This window comes from Rattus norvegicus, chromosome 10, assembly GCF_036323735.1.
Source record: "Rattus norvegicus strain BN/NHsdMcwi chromosome 10, GRCr8, whole genome shotgun sequence".
Classification (NCBI taxonomy): domain Eukaryota; kingdom Metazoa; phylum Chordata; class Mammalia; order Rodentia; family Muridae; genus Rattus; species Rattus norvegicus.
Genome location: NC_086028.1, coordinates 16,631,994 through 16,652,446, shown reverse-complemented (window position 1 = coordinate 16,652,446; position 20,453 = coordinate 16,631,994). Strand labels below are relative to the sequence as shown.

The window sequence follows — 20,453 nt, the reverse complement described above, 5'->3', positions numbered from 1 at the left end:
CTCCCCTCCTGCACTGTCTCTGCCTCATATCTACTATCAGATGTTCTATCTCTGAATTTACCTGTAGTCTAGGTGTTCCCATGCAGACCAAACCTTGTAGCAGTTGCCTGTTTGTGTCTGGATTATATTTTCAAGAGCCATCTGTATTGCAGCACTTCTGAACCAAAGCTGGTTCTGTTCGTGGCTGAGTAATATTCCATTGTGGGGTGTGCCACATTTGTTTGCCCATTTGCCTATGGATAAGCCTGTGGTGGAGTGCTTTCGTCTTTGGTGTGTGAAGTGTGTTGTAGATGGGTGTACAGACATGGGCTTGATGTCCCTGTTTTAGTTTTTTTCTGAGTATGCATACCTAGGGATGAATGCTTTAATAAAGTATCAATAGTAGCTGTTCCCCTCCCTAAATCTGTCCTTATGTTGGCAATCATGGGAGACACTTTTGGAATATAAATGTAAGATGTTGCCATTTCTTCAGAGGTTTCCTTCGATCCCTTCTGAAAGGGGTTTCTGAAGGGACCATGATTATTACCATGTTCTCAGTACCAGGCTTAATGAACAGGCTTAATTATGGGGGCTAATACACACACACACACACACACACACACACACACACACATGCACACACACACTGACAGTCACACACATGCATAGAGACACGTATACACATCCAGACACACAAACACACAGACACACAGAAATATGGACATGACAGACAGATAGGCAGTCAGACAGACACACACAGATATAGATACACATGCACATACATAAACATGTATATACACCCAGACACAGATAGGCAGAGAGATACATGTACACTCAGACAGATGGACAGGCAGGCAGGCAGACACACACAGATACAGACACGTGTGTATATATACACACAGAGACATGGACACACAGACACACAGAAATACAGACATGACAGACAGGCAGGCAGGCAGACACACACAGATACAGACACGTATGTACACACACACACACAGATACAGACACGTATGTACACACACACACACACACACACACACACACACACACTCACAGCCTTCCTTTTTTTTTTTTTAACTTTGTTGCAATTACACTTTTTCCTCTAAGGAAGGTTTGCTTCGAGGCAGGGTCCATTTGCTCCTGTGAAGACTCTTGCGGATGCGTTCCCGATTCCTGGGTCTGTTGAAACTGTAAATGTCCAGGAATGAGGTGCTGAGCTGGAGTCCCCAGGCCTGTGGAGGGCAAAGCCCTCACTGGCTCCCACAAGAAGAGGGTCCGTCTCTAGCTGTGAGTGGCGGAGGCCACAGAAGCTGCTGATCTGGAGAGAGGAGGCCACAGAAGATGTCGCAACTCTCAAGCTCTGTGACTTGACCATCAGGAAGGAGTGGGACCGAGGGAACCCAGCAGAGGGTGTTCCATGAGACGGTGCTCCTGGCCTCTCACTCTCTCTGCCTCCCAATGAGTGCCTTCTCCTACACCCTCACTACAGTGGTTCTAGCATCTTCTCTGTCTATGTACTCACAGCTGAGGCCTCCCATGGTTAGGATTCACTGGGGTCTCCATCACAGATCTTTCTGGCTCGATGCACACTGGTTGCTGCCCTAAGACACCCAGGGTGGGTATTGCGAGGAGACAGAGAACGCATGTTAGCATCCAGTATAACCCATCTGTACATTGGGCATTCAGGGATGTGGAGCTGAAGCAGCCCCCAGTCCCTGGTCCACTCCGCTTTCTGCTGAACAAGGTTCGGACACTGTCTGAACTCAAGGCTGAGCAGGAGCAATCCCATGATTCAGGTCCAGCTTCGGCGTGTGGCCAGCTCTGACTCTTTATATAAACTGGTCCTGGGAAGCCCAGTCCAGGAACTAACATTGAGTGTCTTCAGGGGCTGCCACTTCTTCACGCTCTTCCCGGCAGTATAGTCGCTCTTGTCTCCAGGTAGACTGTGGCCTCCCAGTACCTCCACCCAGCATCAGTGCCCTTGCCAGACAAGCCTACCCAAACCTCTGTCCCTGCCTCTCTGCCTCTCTGTCTCTCTGTCTCTGCCTCTCTGCCTCTCTGTCTCTCTGTCTCTCTGTCTCTGTCTCTCTGTCTCTCTGTCTCTGCCTCTCTGCCTCTCTGTCACTCTGTCTCTCTGTCTCTCTGTCTCTGCCTCTCTCTGTCTCTGCCTCTCTGTCTCTCTGTCTCTCTGTTTCTCTGTCTCTGTCTCTCTGTCTCTCTGTCTCTCTCTGTCTCTCTGTCTCTGCCTCTCTGCCTCTCTGCCTCTGTCTGTCTGTCACACACACAGGCACACACACACACACACACACACACACACACACACACTCACCCACTGTCTCTAGAACCCTTTCTTCCATCATTTCATTGGCTCACACACACTCATACATACACTCACCCACATCCCCCCACATCCCCCCACCTATACTCTCACATACACAGTTATTCATTCATACACACTCTCCTACTATCTCTGGACATACACACATACACAATCATGCACTCACCTCTCTCTCTCTCTCTCTCTCTCTCTCTCTCTCTCTCTCTCTCTCTCTCTCCTGGGTTACTGAAACTCTATGAGACTCTTACTCTCCCTCAGCTCATCTTCCTGCTTCCAGGACCTCTTTCCTGTCTTCTTTTTTTCTCCTGTTTGATGCTGTCTCTTCTGCTCTCTCTGACTGACCGCGGGATGCAAGGCCTGCAGTTTTTCTTGATTTTGTTTCACGTTGAACGTTATTGAGGGCTCCTCTTGCTTCATTGGCCACCCATGCCTGGCTGGACTTGTCCCAGGCACATTCAGATGCTGCTTGTCCTTTTGTGAGTTGAACAATGGTAGGCTTGCCTCTTCCTCTTGACTTTGTTCTTCCAGTCAACAAAGCACCTTCTGGCCCTGACTCCCCCAGAGTTGCTTAGCCTGCTCTTCCCCGCTGACTCTGTTGTATTTGTGGAGTGACTGCTTTGTGCCCATAGCTATGTACCAAGCTTCTGGGAAAAGCACACTAAGGTGACTCTGAACAAGCTATTCTCTCTGCCCTCCAGGGCTCGGACAGTGTGGACAAACTCTAGTTCAGAGCCAACATGCATCCTTCCTGCTTTCTGAGCAGGATAGGACCTAACCAGGCCTAGGGAGCATAATGTCTGTTTTCTGTCCCCATAATGGCATCTCTAAAGTAGGATGACTTCTAAAAAGAATAGGTTTATTTTGGCTCATGGCCTTATCTAATCTTCGTCACCTCCCTAAGGCTCCCTCAAACGCTATGGTTGGAGTCCACCCTTCTGATACTTTACAGCGAGAACTAGATTCTGTCTGAAAACCTTCAAAAACACTGAACCCACACCAGAACCATGGCAGACACACCCATAAGCTCTCTTATCCTCGGAGAGGAGCCTCAGATATGACACAGACCCTAGCTTTCCCGGTGAGGAATGCTCACAGGCTTGACTGAGCCTCTGACTGTCGTGTCCAAGGTTGGAGTACAGGGAAGGCAGAGCTCCCTGTGTGTCACAGAGATGCTGGGGTCAGGTGTCTGCTCTGTTCTGGGGTGCTTGTCCATTCAATCAAGTATACATTTTTAATCTCTTCTCTGCTGCCCCCACATTGCCACCATTGCCTGAGGTCTACCCTGCTCTATTTAGACAGAAGTCACCATTACTCAGCACCTGCATGCATCTCTGAGCTTTGAGGGTCACAGGCTCATAGCTCTTTGGTCAGAAGTTTAGCCTTGCAACTCTAGATTTTCAAAGCCAGAGGCTTTTAGCTCTGGCTTGAAAGCTCAAGGCTCAGTAGACAGTGTCAGAGCTGCAAGCTTAGTGTAACAGGGCTTTCAGCTCTAGGCCACTTGCGCGTCTGGTGGCTCCTCGGCAGCACCAGGTACTCTGAGACTTTTCCGTCCTCTTCAGTGGCCAGAACTTGTGAGCTCCTCCCTCACCTCAGCGTTCAGGGAGTGAGCTGACCCTAGTGACACCAGTTCAACTTGCTATGCTCACAATAAAGACCACAGTAGGCTAGGGAGCACAAGACAAGAGGCTTCATTTAGGCCTGCTTTGCACTATGATGTCTAGGGGTCTGTTTCCTTGCCCACAAGAGAAGAATGAGCTGAGGGGCTGTTTCCATAGTCAGGCAAGCATGCTAGTGCCACCAGTGAGGGAGGCACTCCTGTCTGGTTAAGGATTGTGGGTGAGGAATTTCTAAACAGCCACTGTCAGAGCCCTGGCTCATGGAAATTGTCATAACTAGAGTAACATCCCAGACACAGCAGTGGTTGGAACAGCACTGTGACAGCCATAGTGGCTTCCTTGGATGAAATACAGTCTCCTCAGGCTGTTAATGGCTGGAGCAGAGTGTCCCTGAGAGGCTGGGAATAGGGATGTCAAGTGGTGGGGATGATGGTTCTAGGAATGGCCTGAGAAGTGGCTTCTTGACTGACAGCTCCTGTGGTCTCTGTCAGGGCACCAGAGATGTGGTTGTCATGGCCCCTGATATTTCTTCACAGCTCTGAGAGACTCAGGTCACAGAGACAATAATGGCCTCTATCTGGTTTCTGCCCCCACCTGGACTAAAGTTTCTTTTGACTTCGCTGGCAGCCGCAACTGTGAGCAGGGGTAGAGAAGGTTCTGAGCTGCTGGGTCCTGACTCCCAACAGTCATTTAAACAGAAACACAAGAAGAAAATCACAAACATAAAGGTGGCCTCACAGCAATGGTCTGTCATGAAATTCATTCTTCGTTGGCTCCAGTTTCACAAGCTTAGGGAAGGTGTCCCTCCTGGACTTCTCAACATGATCCATGTCTTAAAAAACAAGGTTGGGAGCTTAGAAAATGAGCAGATATTGCCACAGTTCCTTAGGGAGGAGAGCATTTTAAATATTTATCAGGGTCAAGATTTTATTTCATTAAATATATACTTATTATACTTAATTAAATTTATAATTAAATTAAAAGTAATTTTTTTGTTTTGGGGTTATGTGTGTGTTTGAGGCAGGTTTTGGTTTGTTTGTTTTCTAAATTATGTGTCTGTGTGTCTCCATGAGTGTGGGTGCCTGGAGAAGTCAGGAGAGTCAGGTCCCCTAAAGTTAGAATCACAGTCTCCCAGTGTTGGTGCTTGGAACTGAACCTGGGTCCCCTGCAAAAGCAGCAAGTGCTCTTGGTCACTGATTCATCATCTTTCCAGCCCAAGATTGTGGGTTTTTTGTGTGGCAGTGGGAGAACACTCTCTTTTCTATGCACCTGACGTTCCCTGGGATGTGAGGATTGCTTTTCATTTGCGCCAAGTGAACTATGGTACTGAGAGCAAGAAGAAGATTCGGCCCAGCGATTTCTTCTCTTGAGAAGCCTCCAGCTAGAATGCTTTCCCACAAGGCAGGTAATCTAATGGTGGAAACAGAGTCATGATTAATAACAATGTCTGTGATTGTGGCACAGCGCTTCCCTGCCATCCAACTCCATCTGGCCTTTCGCTTGCATTACCTCATTTCTCAACCACCCCTGGACTGGATGCTACCTTCTGCCTTAGCACACTTGTGCTGCTGTGACAAAATACCACAGACTGGGATATCTGTGAAGAACAGGACTTTATCCCCAACAGTCCTAGAGGTGAGGAGGGCCAACTCCGGGTACAACAAGCAGCTGGACCACTCTCCCCTTCCAAGAGCTTACCTTGTGGATGTTACTGTATCCTCAACGGCAGAGGGATGGAAGAGATAGAAAAGGACCACACACTCATGGTCAACGCAGCCTGTGCCCACTCACAAAGTAAAGTCCACATGACCTAAACAGTTCTCAAAGGGCCCCACCTCTTGATACTAATGGATCAGGGATTAAATCCCAACTTGAGGACTTTGAAGGACGCATTCAGACTCCAACACTACCCATGTTTTGAAGCTGAGGGAGATTAGGCGATTTATGAACAGACCCAGTGAGCTGGAAATGGGGATTTCCCACACAGATGAGCTCCGCACTCTATGCTAAGCACAGCTGCCTCTTCCAGGGCTGGAGCCCTGAGAAGATCAAGTCCACTTCCATCCAGGGCATCACAGTAGGCTTGTGGGAGGAGACAGCTAAATTGTCCTAGCAGGACAGGGAGGGGTCTGTGTGTTCTGAGTGAAGGCTGTCATCCCAGGCTCTGGGCTGCCTTGGAAGAATGGGGACCTCTATTGTTCTTAATGGTGGGAGCCAAGCTTGACATTAGCTTCTCCAAATAACAGCACCATGTCGTGGATATGCTCTGTTGGAATACTCAAAAATAGCCCAGGAGTTTAAACCATCAGCACATGCGTGGGATTAGAGAAGTTGCCTCTACATGGCCTGCGTTTAGCAGGACCTGTGTTGTACTAGGGTGGGAGAGAATGTCTGTGAGGAGTTGGGGAGCTTTAACTCTTTTGACTTTGAGCCTTTGGGGATATTGATCTTTCAAAGGCCAGAAAGGCTAAGTTCATTCTGCCCTGGAGACCACGCCCTTCCTTTCCTCTGATGGACATGGGTAGAGATGGGAGGCACCTCTGTGCCAAGCTCAGTGCTGGGCATGCAGATGAAGCTTAGAGTTTAGTGGGAACTTAAGTAGAAAGATGTTTCTGAACCGGAGGTGGGGGACTATGCAACAATGCCCTTAGATTCATGGAGGCTTCCAGATGAAGGATGGTCAGGGTGGAAGGCTAAACTCCAAGAGTTACAGAATTGGCAGGGTGACAGGAGATAAGGCTAAGACATCCCTCTTTATCAAAGCTCCCATGGCACCAGCTTTGGGCAAGAGAAGGGGATGCCTGCTCCGACACCAGTTTCTGTTCTCATGCAGCAATTTCAAGGTCGAGTTGTGTAGCCTGTTCCCTAGGATGCACGTCTGGGTTTACAGAAGATTCTGTACCTAACTATGTGCTTGGCCTTTTCACCTCTGACTTCTCGAAGAGGCAGTCCAAAGCCTGAGGAGGGTTCACTTATACCTCAGAAGGTTTAACTTGAATTCAAGCACCCATTAATCTTGTGTGGAGACAGGTAGTCTCCCAGGCATGGTACCTTTCCCCTTACTGAAGAGGACCACAACTTTTCCTGTGTGCATTTGAATGACCCATCTTCCCATTCCCTAGATCCAGAAATGGACCTCCTGGGGGCAATTAGCCTAATTCTTCCTTTTAACTAGTTATGGAGTGAGAATGAGTGGGTTCCAAAGGAATCATCAGGGGTCTAAAGGAGAAACTCTCTCCCTAAAGATATGAGGGAAAAGAGCCTCATTAGCTCTTTGTAAGCACAGGAGGGCACTGACACCAGGAGGGTCTGCACAGCCAGGAGTATGATTGTTGAGACCGTGACTACTAGATTGGACCTTGCCTGACACGCATCTGCCTGGAAATTTTTAACTTCTTTTCAGGAATAATCCCAGCCAAATAGCTCTTCTGGCTCTGGGAACATCCACTAGTGAAACTGCCTCCGAACAAATCTTGACACTCGGAGGCCTCAGGCAACACTGGAAACCACCACCTCAGGGGTCCTCTGAGAACACACTCTGGCCACCTGTGTCTGCATAATTGAGTGTTTGCTTTTTGAAGGGCTTGATTATGGTTAACATCACACTGTATTTAAGAAGGGAGTGAACTTCAGGTCAAGGTCACAAAGGCAGCCAACAGGTTGGCTTGAGTACCTGGGAGGCCGCTGGTGGCCCTGGGGGCGGGGGTGGGGGAGCAGATCAGCTTCAGGAAAGAGAAGAGGCTGAATGTCTGAAGAGAGTGAGTTTAGGAGAATGGTGGGGGAGTTCTGACAGGTGAGTATTTCCCATGGGAGGTACGTGGAAATACCATGTGGACATATGGAGTGTGGGAAGGTAGAAGACAGATGGCAAGGATCCACCAGCTGAGAGGGAGAGGGCCAGACTGGGAGAAAGGTTGCTGGAGTGTTCTGCATGAATGCATGTGCCTGTGTCCAGCTTCTAGGAGCAGGTACAGTTGGGCAAAGACTGACTTCATCAGGACTGAGTTTTGCTGGGTGGGAGGAGAGAGAGAGAGAGAGAGAGAGAGAGAGAGAGAGAGAGAGAGAGAGAGAGAGAGACAGAGAGACAGAGACAGAGACAGACAGAGACAGAGACAGAGAGAAAGACAGAGAGAAAGACAGAGAGAAAGACAGAGAGAGAGACAGAGACAGAGAGACAGAGACAGAGAGAGATAGAGAGACAGAGAGACAGAGAGAGACAGAGAGACGGGGAGGAGAGAGAGACAGGGAGGAGAGAGAGACAGAGAGACAGAGAGAGACAGAGAGACAGAGAGAGACAGAGAGACGGGGAGGAGAGGGAAAAACAGAGACAGAGACAGATAGACAGAGAGATAGAGTACTGAGGGCATTTCCTAAATAAGGACATTAGTCTCATTACACAGGCTCTACTCTTGTGACCTTACCTAATCTCACCCACCTTCCAGTGGGCCTAACTCTGAATGGCACCACACTTGGTGTGAGCATTTGAACTGTGAAGTTGAGAAAGGCCCAGGCATTCAGTCTATAACATGCGGTTATCTTCCATAACGTGATCCAAGCATCTGATGAAGGATGAGGAATGGAGGGGGGTGAGAATCTGAGGGAGGGGAGGGGCACTGGAAGAAGAGTCTTCACGGACATGTATTAGGAGCATTAGAACATGTGTGGCTTGAAGAAGCAGAGACTGTGAGGCAGGTACCAAAACTTCCAAGCACGTAGCTGGGTGGAGGACTCTGCCATCCCTAAAAGAGTGGTGGAGGTGGCTAAGTGGCTGGCCTCCTGTGCCAACGCCATCAGGCGTCTTTAAAAAAGATTAACCAGTTTAATGGACAAAACTATATCTTCATTAGCATGATGGGAATTTAAAAAATGTGTATGTTGCAGGCACGGCTGCTTCTACCTCACATGCTTGTGTCTGAGATGAGAGTGCAGTTTGGGTGCCTTTCAAGGATGTAACACCTTGTGATTAACTTTAATCACATGTGGTACCACAGTCTCTTGAAGTGTTGCTTGCAGCTGAAACTTTGGCCTTCTTCCCTGGCCTCTTCTCACCGCCATTCTCCTCCTCGCTCCCCTGTTCCTCTGTCTCAGGTTCCACATTTAAGTGAGAGCATTCTGCATTTGTCTTTCCGTGTCCGGCTTGGTTCAGTCAGTACCGTGTCCTCCAGGTCTGTTCCTTTGGCTGCAAAATGACAGGGTTTCCTTCTCTCTTGTGTGTGGCCACATTTGAGTTGCCTGCTTGTCAGCCCCTCTACCCTCAGATTCTTCCTCTATCACGAAGGCTGTGCATGTTTCCCACAAGGAACATGGGATGGAGGGCAGGTGTCTCTTAGCCGTTACAACTCTGTCTGGGAAGTCCTCTGCCAAGAACCTTGCCTGTGTGTGCCTCCGTCTCCTAACTTGTGAAAAGGGGTAACAGTCATGCCTACATTGTGGGGTTTGAGAATTCTAATGAGTTGTGATATAAAAAGTGTTCAGGTCCTGCCGGCACATCACAGACGTTTTACCAGCATCACTCTCGTGGTGACAAAGTACATCAAGAGTCTGGGCTGTGGCTTCAACTCTTAGGAGCCTTTTAAAGGGAACAGAAGTGACCAGGAAGGTGACTCTACTTGTGGCCAGTGGGACAGGGGGTCTGGAAAGTGGAGTGCCACCCCTGGGCCAGCAGCAGATGAGTCAGCGGAAGACACTTGGGCTTTGGTTAGTGACAGAAAACAAAGAGTGGTCCTGGGACAGGGACTGAGGCACATTCCTATGCTGAGTGGGCTTTACTGTCTCCAATGCTATGGCCACGGAGACACTGAGGTGCAGAAGAGAGAAGTGAGGTGGAGTCCTGAAAACAGAGAGGTGGAGTCTTGAAAATAGAGATGAAAACCAGATGATGAGGGCGCTGTGGGGAGCTACAGCATGGCTGCATTGGCCTTGAAGATTTCTTATGCTGGGGCTATCCATTGAGACGGTAGGGACAGCTTGTGTGCATGTGCACATGCGCTGTATGTGTGCGTGCATGCTCCCCCACCCCGTGTGTGTGTGTGTGTGTGTGTGTGTGTGTGTGTGTGTGTGAAGGTGGTAGGTGGCCATCTTGACAAGAACCCGTAGAGATTTATGAATCCCTGTTTCAGAAAGTTCCTGGCGTTGTGAGTTCTGCTGTGGGAAGCCTGTGTCTGTGCAGGGTCAGCACGTCCTTAAAGGTGAAGCAATGTCTCCATGGAAGGACGACAGGGTTGGAGGGACTAGAGCTGAGGCAGGTGGATTAATGGTGTCCGTGTTGTAAAAGACCCAGTGCGCAATTTATAAATGCAAGCCTTTATCTAGAAAGTCCAGTCTGTCCTGCTCAGATCCCAGGATGAGAGTGCATGAATTCCGAGGCTGTGGGACTAGAACAGGCGGCAAATGCAGGAGCCAAGAAATGGTGGGTGGAGGGCATGGGGGGGATGCAAAGAGGGAGCAGATTTTTGAAGAAGTTTGGAAGACATTCAGGGACACTCAGAAATGCCTGTAAGAAGGAGAGGGACCAAAGATGCTGATGAGAGAGGAAAAGTAGAGAAGAGAAAACAAAACCGGTGTTGCCTGAGGTCCCACCAGAGTAAGCTGCCACCTTTAATGGTTTTTCCACTGCCTATTTTCCTTCACAAGCCCACAAACACAAGAGGGAAACTTCTAGACCTCTGCAGCTCTGAGGTGGATGAGGTGTCGTCATGCGTCTGAGCCCTGCAGCAAAAGGTGTATCAGCAGAGTGGGGACTTGTCAAAGGACTTTCAAGTCCACAGTATTACAAATGTCCATCAGCCTGCCAACAGAGACAGACACCGAGGGGCAGACGGCAATGAAGATGGTGATGAAGGTATCTGGTGCTCTGAGTGTGTTTGGCAAGTGCTGCTTGCTGGACTCCACATCTGCCAATGCCACAACTACACCCCTACAACAACCTCTTGAGGTGCACAGCACTACTGTGCCCATCTTAAAGATAACAAAACGGAAGTTTGGAAAGGTGGAAGCCAGTTTCCTCAAGTCACGTTCTTTAAGCAATGGCCTCGCTCTGAGTTTGGGGTCCAGCGATTAGCGGGGACCTCACTCAAATTAACCATTTTTCTACAAAAGAAAGATAAAGGGTGTCACCATTCTGGGACTAGAAAAGAGGACAAGAGAATCCTAGTGATGGTTTTGTAACTAAGGTCTTGTTGGGAACCAGCTACAGGCAGATGAGGATCAGAAGCATCAGGAGGTTCTCGGGAAGTCTGCCTAGGTCCCGCTGGAGATGTTGAGATCCCCCCATCTGTAAGGCAAAGGGTTGGGTGGAGGCATCTGCATGGAAAGACACTGCAAGCTGTGCCTCTGAGGAAGGCCCCACCTCGAGCAGGTAGTGAGTATACAAGCCCAACGCTAAGCCTCCTCCCAGAGATCAGCTTCACAGAGCAGCAGAAGACCAGGCACCGGATCTTAGAAAGTGCACTTTTGCCGTTTCAGACCCTACCTAGGACAGAAGAGGCCATGTGCTCTCCTGACAGGCTTGACTAGAGCCAGCCTCTCTGAGAGGAATTGGGCATCTGGTCTGGCCTGAGGATTCCCATGAAGAACTGAAAGGTTACCTCCAGGTCAGGAGAGGATAGCGTCTTGTGTTGTCAGGGAAGACTCCCAGGGGACCTCTCTGCTGAGTGGCAGTCGGGGTAGAGCTGGGGTCGGGGAGGGAGTGGGAGTGGGTGGTTTGTTCCTCTTCAGTTGATTTGATCCAGCCTCAAGTGTGGTCGCTCTGTGAGATCTAATTTAGCCAATTTCTTTGTGGTCCAGCCACTCGGTGCCAAATTCCTCAAGGGTTCTTCCAGCTTCCTGCTGTATGAAGTTCAGAGGGTCTTTTACGTTTACCAGAAGCCACCTCTTGGATACTTTCACCAGTGTGTCCTTCTGAGAACACAGACTTGTCACCTTCTGCCTCATGGTTTGCTCCCCAACCAGTCAAGAAGACACAGTGTCCCCACTTAGATCACCCTAAGTGTTTTCCAAGTAACGACTTGGTTGTTCCCTGAGGTGGGCATTTTGCTGTTGTTGCTTGTGTTAGGTGTTTTTGTTTTGTTCTTGTTGTCGTTTGGTTGTTTGGTTATTTTTGTTGTTGTTGTTTTTTTGCTAGTGATGAAAGATGGTGTATTTAGAATTAGCCAGCAGGACTTGGTTTAGATGACCCTAGTGGCTGCTGGCTATGACATTCAAAACACCATCATCAGGAGCCAGAGGACTGTGTGCTTTCTCCTCTGGCCAGGCCTGCTTACATGGATGTCATGGAGCCTCCCACAGTCTGTTTGATGTGGTTCCTGTCAGCCTTCATCACATTGGGATCGCTTCTGTCTCATCGTGTCTGAGTGGTCAGGGGGAGCATTCGAGGTTCAGTGGTCAACCTGACTTCTCCTGGGGCATTCGATCTTTTGGCTGCCTGCAGAGCTACGGTATCTTGGGACACTGGAAGGTGGGTGACATTCAGATCGTCCCTCTGTGGCTGTGGTCACTGTTTCAGACCTTCATGTAGGCTTCCGATTTCATCAGGGGTGGGAGCTTCCTTCTCTTTCTGTGTCACCTTTGCCTTGGCACCCCATTCTACAGCTGTGTGAGCTTAGGCTCTGATCTGGCTGAGGATTATGTGACCATGGAGTCACTGGACTGGGGTTCAAAACCTGGCAGTCAAGATCCAGAGCCCACGGTTTTAGCGCAGGCTCTGCTCTGCCACCTTCCAGGAGAAGAGCCATGGAAACAATGGTGTTGAAACATTGGATATTTCCATTGTATGTACACAAGGGGAAACTGAAAATCAAAACAAAAGAATTCTGTACACTTTGAGCCATACAATCTCAGCCAGCCCTCTAGAGTTTTTGTTTAGTGTGTGTGTGTGTGTCTGCATGTGTGTATCTGTGTCTGTGTCTATGTCTGTGCGTGTGTGTATCTGTTTCTGTCTGTGCATGTGTGTGTGTGTATGTGCATATGTGTGTGTGTCTGCATGTGTGTATCTGTGTCTATGTCTATGCGTGTGTGTATCTGTGTCTGTGCACGTGTGTGTGTGCATATGTGTGTGTGTGTGTGTGTGTGTGTGTTTTCATTTCAGTGTGAATGTAAGTTGTATCCTTGTTCCTTACTTAACGTACAGGGTCCCAACATCATTACATAGCTTTCACAGTCACTATGTAAATATTGATATAACACAAGTTCTGGGGAAACATTTAGACAAGAATTTCCTCAGAAGTCGATCAGTAAGACCTGTCAAGTCAAGGCAAGGGTGCAGATGAAGGTGCCTCTGGGACTCTGGATTCAGGTGATGACGGCCAAGGCCACTCCCTGTCACAGCATGTAATGGCACTGAGTGAGGAGGTGGCAGTTAGGAATCTAGAGCAACATCAGGGGACTAAAAATAGCACAGTAAAGAGGCCGTGTGTTGTGAAAACTTAGTGAGGAGAAGCAGAGATTCAATATGAGTCAGTACTATGCAGTACTGAGTACATGTTGGTACTGTGCAGTACTGAGTACATGTTGGTACTGTGCAGTACTGATGTTGAGGCTTAGTACATGTTAATACCATATGCTCCTAAAATATGTGGTGTCGGTTTGGGATACATTGGGCTGCGAGTCTCAGCAAGCTGAGTTTATGGAGGATCAGTCAAACAATGAGGACTTCTAACTGCCTCATGGCACAGGAATGTGGAGGTAAGTGATCTAAGGCTAGCCAGAGTTCAATGGCATTGCCAACCAACATGTACCAGCGCTAAGGCGTTGGCCGCAGTTCTTGCTTCTAAGTACAATGACTTCAAGGACGGACTCCATGTATTCAGTGTTACTGCTCCTTCCTTATAAAAATCAGTTGCAGGGGCCGTGTGATGGCCCAGTTGGTAATGCGCTGGCTGCACAAGCGTGAGGACCAGAGTTTGCATCCTTAACAGCTCAGTTGAAAGTGGGTGAGGGGAATGTGGTGCCCACTCTTATGTCAAGTTGACACAGAAACGAGCTATCTGAAGGGAGGGAACCTCGGCTGAGAAAATGTCTTCCTAGTATCCAGCTGTAGGTACTTAATCAGTGATTGATGGGAAGGACCAGCCCATGGTGGGTGGGGCCATCCCTGGTTTCTATAAGAAAGCAGGCCGAGAGACTGGAGAGGTAGCTCAGGGGTTAAGAAAGCAGGTTGAGCAAGCCAAGGGAGCAGGCCAGTAAGCAGCGCCCCCAGCATGGCCTCTGCATCAGTTCCTGCCTCCAGGTTCCTGGCCTGTTTGAGTTCCTGCCCTGACTTCCTTCGAATAGAATTGAGGGCCAAATAAACCTCTTTCCCCTCACCTTGGTTTTTGGCCGTGATGTTTCATTGCAACAGTAGAAACCCTAACTAAGGCAGGGGAAGGTACTGAGACACTGAGCCAGGAGGATCCTTGAAGCTCGGTGGCTCGTCAGCCTAGGGGAATAGATGAGCGTCAGCGAGAGACCCTGTCTCAGAAGGAAAGATGGTGATGGGATAGGTCTGATGGTGACCGCTGGCTGCATGTGTGCATGCACACACATACCCTCACACCAACATGCTCACCAACATGCTCACCCACCACTAACAAGAACATACCCCACCCCCACCCCCAGCAGCTTAAAGTCAGCTTTTGTTCCGTCTGATGAATAGGTTAAGTCTGTCTGTTTCCCCATCGGCTTCTCAGAAGGTTGAAGGCATCCCACTGTGCAGGTGCTGCAGGCTTTCTCTGTGTGTGTCTGGAGATACTCCTGACACCACTCTGTCTCCGTCACTCTGTGGGAACATGCACAGTGGTACTGACAAGGGCTGTATGTCCCATGCACAGTGGTACTGACAAGGGCTGTATGTCCCAGGCCTGTGAGGGGCGGGCCTTCTTCACAGAAGATGCAACAAGAAGGTCTGTGCCTTTACATCATTCGTCAGTCTGGGTATCTAGTGTGTGATTATTTGATTTCTGCTGGTCTCTCTTCCTAACCTGTAAGTTTACAAAGTTAGAAACTGAATCACTTTTGTCCATTATTCACCCCAGAACCCTGCCTACTGGGGTCCAGATGTACCTCATGAGTAAATCATGGTCATCCACAGTAGAAGTATCTGTGAGAGGCCACCACTGAACCCATTTCCCCAGTCAGCGGCCTGTTCTTCCGTGTCTCCCTGACCAGTGAGGACATCTGATTGTGCTCACAGGGACTGCAGGTCTAGCGGCTACTGGCACAGATGCTGTGGGTGCAGAAACTGCCGGTGATTGCTAAATATCCCCCAGTTTCCCCGGCAGCCGTGGTGAGCAGGTACTAGCCATAGGACACACTCCCACCTTTAGCTACCTCAGGGCTTCTCTGGTGATGCCAGCAGCTGGGTCTTCTGCGAGGTGGATTCTGAAGAAAATCCAGTGAGGACGGTTCCAATAGCATTTACATCCTATTTGGGACGCAAGTCACCCACAGATGCTTTAAGCACCGTCGTGAGTGTCTAAGGGCAGGCACATACTGTACCATTTCTCTTAGAGACTTGGCATTTATGGCTTTTGTTACTCTTGGGGGAGGGGGTCCTGAGCCAACCCTGTGTTTGCTGAGGAAGGAGCGTTGTGTATGCTGTGGCCAGTTAGATCAGCACCATTTGTTGAAGATGCTTTTCTTTTTTCCACCATATGGTTTTGGCTTCTTTGTCAAAGATCAAGTGTTCATAAGTGTGTAGGTTTCTTTCAGGGTCTTCGATTCTATCCCACTGATTGGCCTGTCTGTCTCTGTATCAATGCCATGTGGGTTTTTTTAATCACTATTGCCCTGCAGTACTGCTTGAGGTCAGGGTTCTTTTATTGCTGAGAATTCTTTTCACTATCCTGAATTTTTTTTGTTTTTCTATGTGAAGTTGAGAATTGTCCTTTCCGTGACTGTGAAGAATTGTGCTGTAATTCTGATGGGGATTGCATTGAATCTGTAGATTGCTTTTGGTAAGACAGCCATTTTCACCACGTTAATCCTGTGGATCTAAGATCATGGGAGATCCTTCCACCTTCTGAGGTCTCCCTCGATTTCTTTCTTCAGGGACTTGAAGTTCTTGTCATACAGGTCTTTCACTTGCTTGGTGAGGGTCACACCAAAGTATTTTATCTTATTTGTGGTTATTGTGAAGAGTGTTGTTTCCCTAATTTCTTTCTCAGACCATTTATCATTTGTATAAAGGAGGGCTACTGATTTGTTAGGGTTAATTTTATATCCAGTCACTTTGCTGAAGTTGTTTATCAGCTGTAGGAGTTCTCTGGCAGAATTTTTGGGGTCACATATATGCTATCATATCATCCGCAAATAGTGATACCTTGACTTCTTCCTTTCCAATTTGTATCCCCTCGATCTTTTGTAGTCTAGTTGCTCTGGCTAGAATTTACAGTACTATGTTGAGTAAATAGGGTGAGAGTAGGTAGCCTTGTCTTATCCCTATTTTTCATGGGCTTGCTTCAAATTTCTCTTCATTTAATTTGTTGTTGGCTGTTGGTTTGCTGTATATTGCTTTTCTTATGTTTAGGTATGTGACTCGACTTCCTGATCTTTCCAAGACCTTTAACGTGAAGGGGTGTTGGATTTTGTCAAAGGATTTTTTAGCATCTAATGAGATGATCATATGCCTTTTTTATTGAACTTGTTTATATAGTGTATCACACAGATAGATATTTGTATATTGAACCACCTGGGTAAAGCCTACTTGATCATGGTAAGTGATGGTTTTGATGTGTTCTTGGACTTGGTTTACAAGAATTTTTATTGAATATTTCTGCATCAATATTCATAAGAGAAGTTTGTCTGAAGTTCTCTTTCTTTGTTGGGTCTTTGTATGGTTTAGGTGCCAGCCTTACTGTAGCTTCATAGAACAAATTAGATAGTGTTCCTTCTGTTTCTATTTTGTGGAATAGTTTGAGGAGTATTGGTATTAGGTCTTCTTTGAAGGTCTGGTAGAATTCTGCACTAAAAATATCTGGCCCTGGGCTCTTTTTCTTGGGTTGGGAGGCTTTTAATGACTGATTCTATTTCTTTAGGGGTTATGGGACTGTCTAGCTAGTTTACTTGATTTTGGTTTAACTTTGATACATGGTATCTGTGTAGAAAATCACCAAGGACCTCAACATAAAATCAGATTCACAGGATCTAATAGAAGAGAAAGTGGGAAACAGCCTTAGATGCATTGGCACAGGGGAAATTTTTCTGAACAGATCACCAGTGGCTCAGGTTTAAGATCAACAATTGATAAATGGGACCTCATGAAACTGAAAAGCTTCTATAAGTCAGAGGACACTGTCAATAAAACGAAACAGCAAATCAAAAACTCAAGTGATAGCAGATGCTGGTGAGGACGTGGAGAAAGAAGAACACTCCTCCATTGCTGGTGTGATTACAAACTGGTACAACCGCTCTGGAAATCAATCTGCAGTTCTTGGAAAATTGGAAATAGTTATACCTGAAGACCCAGCTATACCACTCCTGGGCATACACCCAGAAGATGCTCCAACATATAACAAGGACACGTGCTCCACCATGTTCTTAGCAGCCTTATTAATAATAGCCAGATGCTGGAAAGAACCGAGACACCCTTCAACAGAGGAATGGATGCAGAAAATGTATTCCATTTACACAATGGAATACTACTCAGCTGTTAAAAAACAAGGACATCATGATTTTTGCAGGTGCTTTAGTCACAGTTCTCTAGAGTCACAGAACTTATGGGTAATCTCTATATAGTAAGGGAATTTATTACGATGACTTTCAATCTGTAGTCCAACTCCCCAACAATGGTCAGCAGCAGCAGTGAATGGAAATTCAAGGATGTATCAGTGGCTCAGTCCCACGAGGCAAGCAGGCAGAGAAGAGGGAATCTTCCTTCTTCCAATGTCCTTATGTAGGTCTCCAGCAGAAGGTGTGTAACACTAGGTCTGGATCTGGGACTTGATTTGTCAACTTGTATCTCTCAGCCTCAAGATCTGGGTCCAATTCTGGATTATAGAACATTCCAGATATAGTCAAGTTGACAACCAGGAATAGCCACTACAGCAGGCAAATGGATGGAACTAGAAAATATCCTGAGTGAGGTAACCCAGACCCAAAAGGACATGCATGGGATGTACTCACTGATAAGTGGGTATTAGCTAAAAAGAATACCCAGGATACAATCCACAGACCCTAAGAAGTTAAACAAGAAAGAAGGCTCCAATGAGGGTGCTTCAGTCCCACTTAAAAGGGTCACAAAATAATCATGGGAGGGGAGGAGAGAGGGAACAGGGTGGGAGAGGGGGGAGGGGGCAAGGGGGGCAGGATCAGGTATAGAGAGAGAAAGGAGAGATGCCCAGAGGGCCAGAAAAATGAATGGAAATATATAGCTGTGGGTGGGGGTTGGGGGAACTAGAAAGTCCCTGAGACCTGGGATATGAGAGCCACCTAGGATTCAATGTGGGTGACCTTAGCAGAAATGCCAAACAGTGGGTAGTGGATCCTCAACAGCCCATCTCCAGTTGACAGACAGGATCCAATTCTGGATTATAGATCATTAATAGATGGAGAGATACGGTCACAAACCCACCTTCAAAATCTTTGACCCATAATCGTTCCTGTCTAAAAGAAATGCAGGGACAAAAGTGGGGCAGAAACTGAAGGATAGGCCAACCAGTGACCAGCCCAAATTGGGATCTGTCTTATGGGTGGGCACCAAACACTGACACTATTACTGATGCCATGTTGTGCTTGCAGACAGGAGCCTATCATGGCTGTCCTCTGAGAGGCTCTACCAGCAGCTGACTGAGACAGATGCAGAAGCTTACAGTCAACCATTGGACTGAGGCTGGGGACCCCTATGGAAGAGTTAGGGGAAGGACTGAAGGAGCTGAAGGAATTGCAATCCCATAGGAAGACCAACAGTGTTAACTCACTTGGACCCCTGGGAGCTCCCAGAGACTAAGCCATCAACCAAAGAGCATACTTGGGCTGGCTGAGGCCCCCAGAACATATGTAGCAGAGGACTGCCTTGTCTGGCTTCAATGTGAGAGGATGCATCTAATCCTGTGGAGACTTGATGCTCCAGAAAAGGGGGATGCCTGGGAGAGGGTGGGGGAGCACCATCTCAGAGGTAAAGGGGAGGGGGTAAAGAACTCTGGGAGAGGGGACCAGGAGGGGGGGCAACATTTGGGATGTAAATAAGTAAAATAATTAAAATAAAACTGAAACTCAAAATAAAAACAAGTTTCAAAATCTCCCCAAACAGCACCACCAGCTGGGGACCAAGTGTTCAAAACCTGAGTCTGTGGAGGGGACAGTTCCCAAGCCACCAAATCCACACTGCTCTACTCACTCCTTCTCACAGCCGCAGAGTGCACCAGAGCTGGGGAAAGCCCTCGTACACAACCACCCTCCTTTTGATAGACAGGCTGTGCACTTCAGTCACCCCCTGAGCTCCTCAAACACCTGAGCGTCAACCTAAGCAAGCCAAGGTTGGGGAAGAATCCAAGCACAGCCAAAGTCCAAGACCCAGCAGCAGACAGAGGCATGGCCTTCACAGATGGTCCTGTATTTGCTACTTGGTTAACACCTCTGGTGACTCACCCTTCGGCACTCAGCTGACAGCCCCTTTTGGGAGCCCTTGAAGCACCTGCTCTTAGCATGGTTGTGGTTTCCACCCTGGCCGGTGTGATCTTTGAATCATGTCTATTTCCCTCACAAGACACGTTAGTCCTGGTTTCCGCTGAATCTCCAGTACTACTGTGCCCAAGCACTACAATGTCATCTTGCTTGGTCAGAGGAGGCAGGAGAACTGTCCGTTCTATAAGGGGATCTTTGTGATAGAAACCATCAGATGAATGCACGACGGAACAAACACTCACACACACACACACAGGTAAAACCACTCCCCCATGCCATGGGAACAGCACCACATCCCACACCAGAGCACGTGACTTCCTATAGGTCAAAGGATTTGCGAGATCCTGTCCACTGAACATTTACCTCTTTCCTGCCTATCACCTACCTGTCCTTGGCCTTTTGCTACCTTTGACGGCTTAGAATTTGCAGTAGCAATCAGCTATTCTGTCTGTGGCATCGAATGAAGCAGTTACCCCTGAGCTTACGGACTCAAAGGACGGATGACCCAAGGTCAATCTCCAGGGTCCATGTGGTAGGAGAGAACCAGTTTGAGCAAGTTGTCTTCTGATCTCCATGCATATGTTCTGGCCTATATCTCATGGAAAATGGGCTCCTTCCCACCAAATAGTGTCTGGGATAGCCCACGGTTGCCCTTTGGGCTCTAGCCTGAGTCACGTATCCATCACTGAACTACTCACTGTGGTCAGGGGAATGGAAGGTCCTCTGTGACCAGGCCAGGACCACAAATCTATGCCTAGAGCCAGAGAGCAAAGAGGCTTCCTGAAACACAGGGTCTGACAGTGAGGTGGGGTGGGCCGCTCTCTAGAGGAAAGCCCAGGGCTGTCACCAGAGGGATGAAGGGAGGGTTAGAAAGTTGGCATATGAAGAGAAGCCGCAGTTGGTGCCCAGGATTCTGAATT

General features: G+C 48.1%; 1 long non-coding RNA gene across 4 annotated transcripts in view; it reads left to right on the top strand.

Moving 5' to 3' along the window:
* Nucleotides 1-20,453, top strand: part of LOC102550048 (uncharacterized) — a 174,052-nt gene that overhangs the window by 75,252 nt on the left and 78,347 nt on the right. Inside the window, exon 7 of one of the 4 annotated variants that reach the window (XR_010055546.1) lies at nt 18,649-19,134. The exons of the other annotated variants lie outside the window; for them this stretch is intronic. This is a non-coding gene — a long non-coding RNA (uncharacterized LOC102550048). Of the gene's footprint in view, nt 1-18,648; nt 19,135-20,453 lie in introns of those variants that run through there. 4 annotated transcript variants of the gene reach the window in all.